This window comes from Natrix helvetica (genome assembly GCF_964273705.1).
Source record: "Natrix helvetica genome assembly, chromosome: 7".
Lineage (NCBI taxonomy): Eukaryota > Metazoa > Chordata > Lepidosauria > Squamata > Natricidae > Natrix > Natrix helvetica.
The window spans coordinates 5,930,185-5,945,238 of NC_138558.1; positions in this window are offsets into that span (position 1 = coordinate 5,930,185).

Below are 15,054 nucleotides of genomic sequence, written 5' to 3' on the forward strand. Positions count from 1 at the left end.
TAATGAAAATTTCTCATTAAAAAAAAAAAAATCCAGACAGAGATGAAGTAAATTGAGGGGTCCTTGGTGCCCTCTGAGCTTGTTTGTTTTCTGGCAGACGTTTTATTACCCAACTAGGTAACATCATCAGTGCTAGAAGGGAGTTGGGTAAGTTGGAGAGGAGGAGGAGGAGGAGGAGGAGGACTGTGGGGTATTTCTCTGGATGGATGGCAACCGACTAAAACTCAACCCTTCCAAGACGGAGTGGCTGTGGCTTCCGGCCTCCCGGTTCAACCAGTTGCTTCCATCTCTGGCCATTGGGGGCGTGCAACTGGCCCCCATGGAACAGGTGCGCAATTTGGGCGTCCTCCTAGATGCCCGGCTGTCCATGGATGACCATGTAACAGCCGTGGCCAGGGGGGCGTTCCATCAGGTTCGCCTGATGCGCCAATTGCGCCCCTTATTGGACCGGGATGCCCTACGCACAGTCACCCATGCGCTAGTGACGTCTCGCCTGGACTACTGCAATGCTCTCTACATGGGGCTTCCCTTGAGATGCACTCGGAGACTGCAGTTGGTCCAGAACGCGGCCGCGCGGGTGATTATGGGGAGGACTAGATACTCCCCTGTAACACCTCTCCTGCGCGAGCTGCACTGGCTTCCTGTAGTCTACCGAGTGCGTTTCAAGGTTTTGATTATGATCTTTAAAGCGCTTCATGGCACAGGACCTAGTTACATGCAGGATCGCATCCTGCCCCATACATCCCTACGACCAATCCGCTCACACAGAGAGGGACTTCTTCGGGTGCCGTCCGCTAAACAGTGTCGGGGGGCGACACCCAGGAGCAGAGCCTTCTCTGTGATGGGCCCAGCCCTGTGGAATGACCTCCCCCGTGACATCAGGATTACTTCCGATCTCCGCTCCTTCCGTGTACAGCTGAAGACCCACCTCTTTCAATTATCTGGCCTGGCTCAACCGTAAATTTTTCTTACTCCTCCTGACAGTTCTTTTAAATTTTTTAAATTTTAAATTGTGTTTTACAATTGGGGTATTTTAATGGGGATTTTTAATTGTCTAATGTGATGAAATTTGTTACCTCCTCCATGCATGTATGTCTTTGTATAGGTCTATGTTTATGTGTTTGTACATATGTTTTGTGTTTTATATTCTCCATTGTACGCCGCCCCGAGTCCTGTCTGGAAAGGGAGCGGCTAATAAATTTAAATTTATTATTATTATTATTATTATTATTATTATTATTATTATTATTATTATTATTATTATTATTATTATTATTATTATTATTTAGTGCTTTCTGAGCTTCCTTGTTTTCTTGCAGACATTTCATTACCCAACTAGGTAACAAAATCAGTGCTGGTAAGGTGTGTGGTTTGCTGTCAGTTCTATATTCTAGTGTCCAGCCCTGTCAGAGTGAGTGGGGATGGTCTTAGAGATTCTTTGATTGGGCTGTTTACTGATGTTTTCTTTGTCAGTTTCTTGATCGGAGTATTATTTCCTTGATTTTGGTCTGAGGTTAACCTTGGAGTTAATCAGGGGTGAAATCCAGCAGGATTTGACAGGTTCTGGAGAACCGGTAGCAGAAATTTTGAGTAGTTCGGAGAACCAGTAGCAGAAATTTTGAGTAGTTCGGAGAACTGGTAACAGAAATTTTGAGTAGTTCGGAGAACCGGTAGCAGAAATTTTGAGTAGTTTGGAGAACTGTTAACAGAAATTTTGAGTAGTGTGGAGAACCGGTAGCAGAAATTTTGAGTAGTTTGGAGAACTGTTAACAGAAATTTTGAGTAGTGTGGAGAACTGGTAACAGAAATTTTGAGTAGTTTGGAGAACCGGTAGCAGAAATTTTGAGTAGTTCGGAGAACCAGTAGCAGAAATTTTGAGTAGTTCGGAGAACCGGTAGCAGAAATTTTGAGTAGTTTGGAGAACTGTTAACAGAAATTTTGAGTAGTTCGGAGAACCGGTAGCAGAAATTTTGAGTAGTTTGGAGAACCGGTAGCAGAAATTTTGAGTAGTTCGGAGAACCGGTAGCAGAAATTTTGAGTAGTTTGGAGAACTGGTAACAGAAATTTTGAGTAGTGTGGAGAACCGGTAGCAGAAATTTTGAGTAGTTTGGAGAACTGTTAACAGAAATTTTGAGTAGTGTGGAGAACCGGTAGCAGAAATTTTGAGTAGTTCGGAGAACTGGTAACAGAAATTTTGAGTAGTTCGGAGAACCGGTAGCAGAAATTTTGAGTAGTTTGGAGAACTGGTAACAGAAATTTTGAGTAGTGTGGAGAACCGGTAGCAGAAATTTTGAGTAGTTTGGAGAACTGTTAACAGAAATTTTGAGTAGTGTGGAGAACCGGTAGCAGAAATTTTGAGTAGTTCGAAGAACCGGTAGAGGAAATTTTGAGTAGTTCGAAGAACCGGTAGAGGAAATTTTGAGTAGTTCGAAGAACCAGTAGAGGAAATTTTGAGTAGTTCGAAGAACCAGTAGAGGAAATTTTGAGTAGTTTGGAGAACCGGTAGAGGAAATTTTGAGTAGTTCGAAGAACCAGTAGAGGAAATTTTGAGTAGTTCGAAGAACCAGTAGAGGAAATTTTGAGTAGTTCGAAGAACCAGTAGAGGAAATTTTGAGTAGTTCGAAGAACCGGTAGAGGAAATTTTGAGTAGTTCGAAGAACCGGTAGAGGAAATTTTGAGTAGTTCGAAGAACCAGTAGAGGAAATTTTGAGTAGTTCGAAGAACCGGTAGAGGAAATTTTGAGTAGTTCGAAGAACCAGTAGAGGAAATTTTGAGTAGTTCGAAGAACCGGTAGAGGAAATTTTGAGTAGTTCGAAGAACCGGTAGAGGAAATTTTGAGTAGTTCGAAGAACCAGTAGAGGAAATTTTGAGTAGTTCGAAGAACCAGTAGAGGAAATTTTGAGTAGTTCGAAGAACCAGTAGAGGAAATTTTGAGTAGTTCGAAGAACCGGTAGAGGAAATTTTGAGTAGTTCGAAGAACCAGTAGAGGAAATTTTGAGTAGTTCGAAGAACCGGTAGAGGAAATTTTGAGTAGTTCGAAGAACCGGTAGAGGAAATTTTGAGTAGTTCGAAGAACCAGTAGAGGAAATTTTGAGTAGTTCGAAGAACCAGTAGAGGAAATTTTGAGTAGTTCGAAGAACCAGTAGAGGAAATTTTGAGTAGTTCGAAGAACCGGTAGAGGAAATTTTGAGTAGTTCGAAGAACCAGTAGAGGAAATTTTGAGTAGTTCGAAGAACCGGTAGAGGAAATTTTGAGTAGTTCGAAGAACCGGTAGAGGAAATTTTGAGTAGTTCGAAGAACCAGTAGAGGAAATTTTGAGTAGTTCGAAGAACCGGTAGAGGAAATTTTGAGTAGTTCGAAGAACCAGTAGAGGAAATTTTGAGTAGTTCGAAGAACCAGTAGAGGAAATTTTGAGTAGTTCGAAGAACCAGTAGAGGAAATTTTGAGTAGTTCGAAGAACCGGTAGAGGAAATTTTGAGTAGTTCGAAGAACCAGTAGAGGAAATTTTGAGTAGTTCGAAGAACCGGTAGAGGAAATTTTGAGTAGTTCGAAGAACCAGTAGAGGAAATTTTGAGTAGTTCGAAGAACCAGTAGAGGAAATTTTGAGTAGTTCGAAGAACCAGTAGAGGAAATTTTGAGTAGTTCGAAGAACCGGTAGAGGAAATTTTGAGTAGTTCGAAGAACCGGTAGAGGAAATTTTGAGTAGTTCGAAGAACCGGTAGAGGAAATTTTGAGTAGTTCGAAGAACCAGTAGAGGAAATTTTGAGTAGTTCAAAGAACCAGTAGAGGAAATTTTGAGTAGTTCGGAGAACCGGTAGAGGAAATTTTGAGTAGTTCGAAGAACCAGTAGAGGAAATTTTGAGTAGTTCAAAGAACCGGTAGCAGAAATTTTGAGTAGTTCGAAGAACCGGTAGAGGAAATTTTGAGTAGTTTGGAGAACCGGTAGCGGAAATTTTGAGTAGTTCAGAAAACTGGCAAATGCCACCTCTGGCTGGCCCCAGAGTAGGGTGGGAATGAAGATTTTGCAGTATCCTTCCCCTGCCACGCCCACCAAGCCACATCCACCAAGTCACGCCCGCAGAACCAGTAGCAAAAAAATGAATTTCACCATGGCCCTGTTCCTCCCTGCTGAGGGGCCCGGAGCTGCCCTGTCCTCCCCTCCCCTCATTCCTCTGAAGCCACCAAAGCTGCCCTCTCAGTTTCCACTGACCACAGCTCCAGCTCATCCTCCCCCATAGAGTCAGACTCCTACGGGGGCATGACAAATCCCTTAATTTGGGGTTCAGTTGGGGTGACTGGATGGAACTGTGCCTTTACTGGCTGTATGCCTTTCCTGATGCCATGCGGAGTTCACAGCAGATATTTTTATCTTTGCACCCTAGGAGAGAAATATCTGCCGCTACCTAGAATTGAACTCTCAAGACTTCCGAACGGGAGTCGAGAGTCTTCACCACTAGGCCACTCCAAGTTTTCTTCTACAATCCTCAACCTGAAACTTTTGAAAAGATCAGGAAGAGGACACAGCAATGATACAAATAATCCATTTAGTTTAATAGTGTCTTTGTGTTGTTTACAAAACTTGTCTCCCAATTCTAAGAACCAAGAAAATCCAATAAATGCTTCCAATATTTTGTACTTTGCATTCTACTAATTTTGACCATGCAGGGTCTCCTTCGCTGTCAAAATATTTTCAAATTGCTCTCGAGATCACACAAAGCTATCAATCTTGGGTAAATCTACATCCGCGTTTCCGAAAATTGCTAATTTTCTTCTGCCAGCAAAGGCAGTTCTGCTTCTTTCCACCTGATGATTTAACTCTTATCTCTTTGTCATTGTGCGGTCGCTTCAACCCATTTCCAATAACATAGTCACATCTCATTTTGCGGGGTTCTCATTTATGTATTTTTAATGTTTCGATCATTACATTATTTGTGTTGAAATAATTTTAAAGAAGTTCAGGCACTGACAATTTTGCAATGTGTAAATGAATATGGTTGAAATATGGAAGAGTGGTGGCCCGCCAGCAGAACTGGCAGCAGATTCCGAGAGTAAGGAGGTTAGGGAGGAAGATGGGCCAGTCCTGGAGTCTGGGGAAGGCTCAGATGAGGACTCTGTGTCGGAGGCAGAGAGGGGGCCAGGGCCGTCTGACAATTATCAGCTGCCTTTGGAGTCGGAGATCAGCGGGACAGAAGAACAGCTGGAGCCTCTTCCCAGTGTGCGCATGCTCAGAGCTGCCAGGAGAAGGGAACAGCTAAGGAACAAGGATCAACTCGGGAGTAAAGCCACAGGTGGATGGTGAAAGAAAGTCATTAAACAAACCGTTGTTAGTGGAGGACCACCTGCATGGTTATACAATGACATCAATATTTTAACTTTAACAATTTGCATTATTCGTCAGCATTTTTATGCTGGGTTTTCGGAAGTTTTTTATCTTCGGAGGGGAGGGAAACATTCTTCATTCGTTTTACTAAGTGCTTTTCCTGACGTTGACGATGCAAAATTCTTCAAGTCAGACACGAATTACAAACACCCGTGACATGAAGTGAAAGCATGGAAAGATGCCTGTTTCCAAATTCTGCTATTTAGTGACAGCGTAAACTGGAACGTTGAACCTGCCATACCAATTTCAGGTTAGCGAAAGACTCGTAAACAAGCTTTCAGGATCTGTAAAAATCTTTGTTTCGCAGAATAACAGAGTTGGAAGGGGACCTTGAAGGTCTTCTAGTCCAACCCCTGCTCAAGACAAATATACCAGACAAATCATTGTCCAAGCTCTTCTTAAAAACCTCCAGTGGTGGAGCACCGTTGCATTGATTAAATGTTCTGACTGCCAGGAAATTTCTCCTTAGCTCTAAGTTTGTTCTCTTCTTGATGGATTTCCATCCATTGCTTCTTGTTCTGCCTTCAGGTGCTTTGGAAAACAGGTTTATTTATTTATTTATTTATTTATTTATTTATTTATTTATTATTCACATTTATAGACCGCCCCCTCTCCCGAAAGGGACTCGGGGCGGTGTACAGTCACTAAAATGCGTTATAAAATACATACATAAAACAGTTAAATAATTAAATACGTAGGTGGAGGAGGTTGCAAGACTGTATATAGAATAATAAATATAGTACATTAAAAACTCTAATAACCCAGGAGTTAAAATATTACCCAAAATTACCCATTAAAATATATCCACCGGGAGGTAAAAACTAAGAATGTGCCAGGCCAGCTAATCGAAACAGGTGAGTCTTTAATTTTTGACGGAAGGAACGGAAGTCAGTGGTAGTTCTAATGTCGGGGGGGAGGTCATTCCAGAGGGTTGGGCCCATCACAGAGAAGGTCCTACCCCTAGGCGTCGCCTGCTGGCACTGCCTAGTGGACGGCACCAGTAGTAGTCCCTCCCTGTGAGAGCGGATTGGTCGTAGGGATGTGTGCGGGAGGATACGATCCCGCAGGTAACTGGGTCCTGTGCCATGGAGCGCTTTAAAGATGGTAATCAATACCTTGAAACGCACCCGAAAAACCACAGGCAGCCAGTGCAGCTCGCGCAGGAGAGGTGTCACGTGGGAGTATCTTGAGCTCCCCATAATCACCCACGCGGCTGCGTTCTGGACTAGCTGTAGTCTTCGGATGCGTCCCAAGGGAAGCCTCATGTAGAGGGCATTGCAGTAGTCCAGGCGAGACGTCACCAGCGCATGAGTGACTGTGCGTAGGGCATCCCGGTCCAGTAGGGGGCGCAATTGACGCACCAGGCGAACCTGGTGGAACGCCCCCCCTTGCCACAGCTGCCACATGGTCATCCATAGACAGCCGGGCATCTAGGAGGACGCCCAAATTGCGCGCCCGCTCCACAGGGGGGAATTGTTCACCCCCTATGGCCAGCGATGGAGTTAGCTGGCTGAACCGGGGTGCCGGTAGCCACAGCCACTCAGTCTTGGAGGGGTTGAGTTTGAGTCTGTTGTCCCCCATCCCGACCCCGACGGCTTCCAAACACCGGGACATCACTTCGACAGCCTCGTTGGGGTGGTTTGGGGTTGAGATGTACAGCTGCGTATCATCAGCGTACAGATGGTATTCAACCCCAAAACCACGGATGATCTCCCCCAGCGGCTTCACATATGCGTTGAACAGGAGGGGCGAGAGGACCGATCCCTGCAGCACCCCACAAGAGAGTGGCCTCAGGGTCAACCTCTGCCCCCCTGTCAACACACATTGCGTCCGGTCAGAGAGGTAGAATGGTGCCTCCGACTCCCATCCCCCCCAGCCGGCGCAATAGGATACCATGGTCGATGGTATCAAAAGCCGCTGAGAAGGTTGATCCCTTCTTCCTTGGGGCAGCCCTGTAGCTATTTGAAGATTGCTAGCATTCACTCCTACTCCTTCTTTCCATTAAACTAGACAAACGCCAGGTCCTGCAGTGATTCTTTGCATGCTTTAGCCTCCAGTTCCCTAATCATATTTGTTGCTCTTCTCTGCACTCTTTCTAAAGTCTCCACATTTTTACATCATGATTACAAACTGGATGCAGTATTTCAAGTGTGTCCTTACCAAAATATTATAAAAGGCCACCTATTCCAAGCAGCTGGCCTGGCTCAACTTTGATCTAACCATATCGCTCCTGACGGGTTTTTAACTGGGTATTTTAATTATATTTAATTATCTAGGGGTTTTTAAATACTGTATTTTAATTGTTTTTATTTATCAGCCGACCTCCTCCTTGTGTGCGTCTCGGTATATGTCTCTGTTATATGTTTGTTTTGTCCACATATTTATTTCATATGTTTCATTGTACGCCGCCCCGAGTCCTTCGGGAGAGGGTGCGGCTAAGAAATAAATATTTATTATTATTATTATTATTATTATCAATACTTCACGTGATCTTGATTCTATCCCTCTGTTAATGCAGCCTAGGACTGTGTTGGCTTTTTTGGCTGCTGCAGCACACGGCTGGCTCATGTTTAAGTGACCGTACACTAGGACTCCAAGATCCCTCTGACAGTTACCGCTATTGAACTAATCTGTATTTACAATACAATACAATACAATAGCAGAGTTGGAAGGGATCTTGGAGGTCTTCTAGTCCAACCCCCTGCCTAGGCAGGAAACCCTATACCGTTTCAGACAAATAGCTATCCAACATCTTCTTAAAGACTTCCAGTGTCTGTCTGTCTGTCTGTCTGTCTGTCTGTCTGTCTGTCTATCTATCTATCTATCTATCTATCTATCTATCTATCTATCTATCTATCTATCTATCTATCTATCTATCTATCGGCTGTATGTATGTATGTATGTATGTATGTATGTATGTATGTATGTATGTTCCAGTATAATTCTGGAGCGCTTCAAGCAATTTCAACCAAACTTGGTACACAGATGACTTACCCTCTAGAAACAAATACTGGAGGGGTAAGATACCCCCTGGTGTGTATGTGTGTGTCTGTCTGTCTCTGTGTGTGTGTTCCAGCATAACTCTGGAATGCCTGGCCCATTAAGGAGAGTGAATGTGGCATCCTAGAGCGGCAATTGTTTGTGATGTCATGGGAGGGAGAAGGAGAACCTGGCCAATTAAGGAGAGCAAGTGTGGCGTCCTAGAGTGGCAATTGTTTGTGATGTCAGTTCCTTCGCACCTTCCTCTGGAAAGCCAGTCATGATGTTCGCCCTCCAGCGGACAAATGGGGAAGCACCTGATGGATTTGGGGCAAAGTGCCAGGATCTTAGATAGGACGGGAAAGAGGAGCGCGTGGGAGGGGGAAGGGAGAGGGCAGGGATGATGGGCATGGGAGTTGGGGGAAGAAAGACTCTCTCAATGGTTCCCTGTCAGGCAAATGCTTCAGCATCTATAAATACCCGGGCAACGCCAGGTTATCAACTAATAGGACATAAAAGGCCAACAAATATATGGCTAAACGAGTCATTAATATTTGACTCCCCTAACGCTGAAACAAAGATTGGTTCCCTCTGCAGAAACATGTTGGCTTTGTTTTGCTACTTGTCACATCAGAACAGCAAATGAGCTCATCTTGAAACTATAATTACGGTTTAAGAACTTTGCAGATAACGCTAACCATCACTTAATACCTACATTTGCAAACATTGTCTCAATGAATCATCAGCAGGCCTACTCATTAGGATGTCTGCATGATATTACAAGTGGCAAACAAAGAGGCATATACCACAGCTTGTAGGCGGAAGAGATGGTGTACCTATCCCATTCTCTCCTTGGAGTAGAAAGAGGTTAGAAATCCAGTCAAAGAAACCTCAAGTCTACCTCCGACAATGGACCATCTATTCCCAGTAAACTTCAGCCTCTTATCAATATGTCCCCAAGGTGCTTTTTTAGGAGGCAACTGGACTTTCTTGTTTTTTTTTTCTTTCATCCAAAAAGCTTCTTCAGCTCTGACAGGATGGTGGGGAATGGAAGGATTTATACTCCTTGCAGACAGCTGGTCATTTGCATCCTTTTAGAGGGTCGTTGAGGCCACTTGGAGATTTGTCTGTGTCCTCAGGGTCCCCTGAGTGGTGCAAATAGTCCCTGCAGTCTGTAATTTTTCCTCTGGAGTCCAACAGCCCTCTAAAAGGATGCAAACGACCAGCTGTTTGCAAGGAATATAAACCCTTCCATTTCCCATTATGCTGTCGGAAGCTGAAGAAGCTTCTTGGATGAGAAGCAAAACATCTTCAAAGAAAAACCAGAAAGTTCAGTTGCCTCCTGAAAAAAGTTCAGTTGCCTCCTTTGGGACAACCGTGACCTGGATGACGGAGAATCTCTACAGAATTTAGCTATAGAATTTGGGATGAAGACCCTTTGACTGGTGTGGGAGTAGGAACGGATTTCCAGAGGGAAAAATTGCAGGCTACAGGAACCATTTGCACCATTCAGGTGACCCTGAGGACAGATAAACCTCCAGGTGGCCTCAACGACCCTCTAAAAGGATGCAAATGACCAGCTGTCTGCAAGGAAGATAAATCCTTCCATTCCCCAACCGTCCAGTCAGAGCTGAAGAAGCTTCTTGGATGAGAAGTGAAACATCTTCAAAGAAAAAACAGAAAGTCCAGCAGCTTCCAGAAAAAGCACCTTTGGGACAACTGAGACCTGGATGACGGAGAATCTCTACAGACTCTTATCAATATGTTCTCACTCTTTTTTTAAAAAAAACCACCGCATTTCTACAGTGATAAGATTCTTCTGCCTTACTGGCTAATATTCCGAACTGCAGACGATTTTGGAAACTCAAAATGTTCCACCTTACTTGTGGGAATGGAGCAAGCCTACTAAAATCGGCCCTGACGTTCAGATAGTCCTGGACTTAAAACAGTTCATTTAGCAACCAAAGCTTCAGCGGCGCTGAAAAAAGAGACTTATGACCAGTTTTCACACATATGACCGTTGCAGCATCATACGGTCAAAATTGGGATGCTTGGCAACTGGTTCACAGTTATGACGGTTGCTGTATCCCGAGATCATATGAAAGCCTTTTGCCACCTTCTGACGAGCAAAGTCAATGGGGAAGTCAGATTCCCTTAGCAACCATGTGACTAATGAATTAATTGCGGTGATTCACTTAAGAACTGTGGCAAGAAAGACTCTAAAATGGGGTAAAACTCATCTAACAAAAGATTTCACTTAGCAACAGAACTATATATAAGTATATATTCAAGAGTGAGATATGAAGGGAAAAAACAGAGGTAGGAGAGATTAGCAAAGGAAGGGGAATAAGAAATGAAACTAAATTACATTTGGGTTTGCGGAAATGCCATCCCAAGAAAACATGAATTGAGATTTGAAAGAGACACCTACAACAATAGAAAAAGAAAGGGAGAGGGGAGGAGAGAATGAGAGGAAGAGGAGGGAAGGAAGAAAGAGGTAAGGAGAGGAGGGTGGAAGGGAGAGAAGGAGAAGGAGAGAGGCTAGGAAGGGGAAGGGGAAGAATAGGAGTAGGGGAGAGGTAAGGGAAGAAGGAAGAGGAAAGAGAGGAGGAAGGAAGAAAGTAGAGAAGGGAGGGAGGGAGAAAAGAAAGGGAAAATAAGGTGGTGTTAAAACAGGCGGAAGAGATGGTGAATAAAGCAACCCAAACTGCATATTATAACCTTTTAAATGGAATAACAAATATACAAGAATGACAATTGCAAAGAAGAAGAATAACTATGTGAATGTATAAAACATAAATAAACTTAAAAAAAAGAAATTGTGGGCTTAATTTTGGCCGTACGTATGTCGAGGACTACCTGTGCAGTAAAAGCAGGGCTGGGCTGCTATAGGTTCGCCTGGATTCGGAAGAACCTGTAGCTAATCTTATGGCTGGTTCGGAGAACCTCCAAATCCCACCACTGGCTGGCCACATCCCTCCCCTCCCACCCCTCCCCTCCCAGGAGTCTCCACGCAGCCTGTTTTGGATCCGAAGTGAGTGCAGGGCCCGTGTGGAGGCTCAAGGAGGGGTGGGGAATGGGCCTCCTGGAAGTTCCGGAAGGCCAGAAATGGGCCTGTTTCCAGCCTCTGGAGGGCCTCCGGAGCCTAGGGGAAGCAGTTTTTATCCTCCCAGAGCAGGGGTCGGCAAACTTAAAGACTCAAAGAGCCATTTGGACCCGTTTCCCACAGAAAAGAAAACACCGGGAGTCACAAAGTTCCTAACCGGAAGCCCCCTGTTCAATTCTGGAGCTGACCGGAAGTTCAGTTCCCCCACCATAGAGTCTCCTCCTAGCACGGCGTCCTTTTTCCTCTGCCTGTCATAACCGAAAGCTCTATCAATTGTGGAGACAACTGGAAAACCCTCCCTTTGCCATAGAGTCTTCTCCTGGTGCACTCTGCTTCTCTCCCCCCCACTCGGAAAATTGTGGCGCCACGCCCACCAGATCCATGCCCACCCAGCAAGCGGGCAGAGAACCGGTTGCTAAAATGTTTGAAGCTCACCCCTGAGTAAAGGGACTGTGATAGCAACAGCACCTTTACACACACACACGTCTCCACTGCCTGACACGCACACACTTCAGGGACCGTGGAGAAGCCCACCCGTGTACATGTGTGAAGCGGGCCAGAAAGTAACCCAGATCAGTCTTGGATCAATCCAATGCTTAAAGAAAAACAACGTGTCTCGTCCTTGCCCAAAGCATCCTGCCCTTGGCATTCTCTGCCATCCTCACAACGAGCGAAGATGCCTGCAGCAAGCTACACTTCTATTACACTGAGCAGTAAAAACAAAGTTGTCTGTGCTAATATAGATTCCTACTTACAGGCAACTCCTTGAGACGTCACAAGGACTCAAGGACAGAATAACAGAAAACAGAATAACCGAGTTGGAAGGGACCTTGGAGGTCTTCTAGTCCAACCCCCTACTCTGGCAGGAAGACTTATACTGTTTCAGACAAATGGTTGTTCAACACCTTCTTAAAAACCTCCAGTGTTGGGGCATTCACAACTTCTGCAGTCACGCATTTCCACTGATTAATTCTTCTAACTGCCAGGAAATTCCTCCTTAATTCTAGGTTGCTTCTCTCCTTGATTAGTTTCCACCCATCGCTTCTTGTCCTCCCTTCAGGTGCTTTGGAGCTGACCCCTTCTTCTTTGTGGGAGCCCCCCTGAGATATTGAAACACTGCTGCCAAGCCCGCTCTAGTCCTCCTCATTAGACTGGACATACTCAATTTTAGCAACCGTTCTTCTTATGTTTTAGCCTCCAGTCCCCTAATCCTCTTTGTTGCTCTTCTCTGCACTCTTTCTAAAGTCTCCACGTTCTTTTCTACATTGTGGCAACCAAAGCTGGATGCAAGACTACACTTGGAACAAGCAAGTGTGGCCTTACCAAGGCCTTATAAAGTGGTATAAACACTTCACGTGATCTTGATTATATCCCTCTGTTAATGCAGCCTAGAACGACATTGGCTTAGGACAGGAAGGTGCTGCAAAGAATGACAGTTGTCAATCTGTTTGTGGTGTGTAGAGCTGTAAATCTAACTGAACCCATAGCTCAGTTTCAAAATTTAATACATTCTGGCAAATACCGAACTGACTTTTTATAGCAGCAACCAAACAAGATGATATTACATTCTACTTTTAGTTTTAGGTTTTGTGAATGCAGATATCTGGGAAGAAATAATGATGGTCCTGGTTTACATTGACCAGATCTGTATTTGGAGACGCCACTGATATGTTGTGTACAATTGAGAATAAACAATACCCCAATCAGGGATCCACCAACTCAGACAAACAAACTATCAGTAAACAACAATCTAATTCCCCAAAAAATACTCCCACCAACATTAACAGGGTAATCCACTTGTATATAAGCAGAGAGCAAACCCCACTCCCTTCTAGCACTGATGGTATTACCTAGTTGGGTAATGAAACGTCTGGAAGAAAACAACCGAGTTCAAAAAACACCAAGGACACCACACTTCCTCACCAGCAATCAACACCCTGATAATCAAAGATTAACTCTAAGATTAATTTATTTATTTTATTTTATTATTCATATTTATAGACCGCCCCCTCTCCCGAAAGGGACTCGGGGCGGTGTACAGTCACTAAAATACGTTATAAAATACATACAAAACAGTTAAATAATTAAATACGTAGGTGGAGGAGGTTGCAAGACTGTACATAGAATAATAAATATTAAATATAGTATATAGTGTATTAAAAACTTTTTAAAACCCCAAACCCAATTAAAATGAATAAATCCCCGGGAGGTAGAACTAAGAAAGTGCCAGGCCAGCTGATTGAAATAGGTGAGTCTTTAACTTTTGCCGGAAGGAACGGAGGTCGGTGGTAGTTCGAATGTCAGGGGGGAGGTCATTCCAGAGGGTTGGGCCCATCACAGAGAAGGATCTACTCCTAGGTGTCGCCCGCTGGCATTGACTAGCAGACGGCACCAGGAGGAGCCCCTCTCTGTGTGAGCGGATAGGTCGCAGGGACGTGTGTGGTAGGATGCGATCCTGCAGGTAACTAGGTCCACTGCCATGGAGCGCTTTAAAGATGGTGATCAATACCTTGAAACGCACCCGAAAGGCCACAGGTAGCCAGTGCAGCTCGCGCAGGAGAGGTGTTACGTGGGAGTAACGTGTACTTCCCATAATAACCCGCGCGGCTGCGTTCTGAACTAGCTGCAGTCTCCGGACGCGTCCCAAGGGAAGCCCCATGTAGAGAGCATTGCAGTAGTCCAGGCGAGACGTCACCAGCGCATGAGTGACCGTGCGCAGGGCACTCCGGTCCAGTAGGGGGCGCAATTGGCGCACCAGGCGAACCTGGTGGAACGCCCCCCTTGCCACGGCTGCCACATGGTCCTCCATTGACAGCCGGGCATCAAGGAGGACGCCCAAATTGCGCGCCCGCTCCACAGGGGACAATTGTTCGCCCCCTATGGCCAGCGATGGAGTCAGCTGGCTGAACCGAGGCGCCGGTAACCACAGCCACTCGGTCTTGGAGGGGTTGAGTTTAAGTCTGTTGTCCCCCATCCAGACCCCGATGGCTTCCAAACACCGGGACATCACTTCGACAGCCTCGTTGGGGTGGTTTGGGGTTGAAATATACAGCTGAGTATCATCAGCGTAAAGATGGTAATACTAGACCAACAATCAAGACATAAACAATAACCCAATTAGGGAACTTCCAATTCATCCAATTCATACAAAGAAACTGTAAACAACAGCTTAACCAAGGAATCACCAAAACCACACCCACCAACACTTGCAGGATAAGCAGCTAGTATATAAAATGAGAGCAAATCTTTACTTCCTTCCAGCACTGATAATGTTACCTCGTTGGGTAATAAAACGTTTGCAAGAAAGCAACCAACCTCGGAGAGCAGCAAGGATCCAATCTCATCTTTTATAAAACTTAATTCAAGGGAAAGTACTAAAGAGTTCCTCAGACCTGTGATTTGGTGCCTTACCTATGACACGGGGAGAGGAGGGAAATTTCACAACATGTACACCTCTGCTTTCCTTGTCTAACCGATATGTGTAATGAGCAGTGACTAAAATTTCTGTCCGAAGCTCGTACAGATTAAAGAAAGTTAGCCTAATTGAATCATCCCAGCTCAAACATGCTTTATTAAACATTTCCATTTC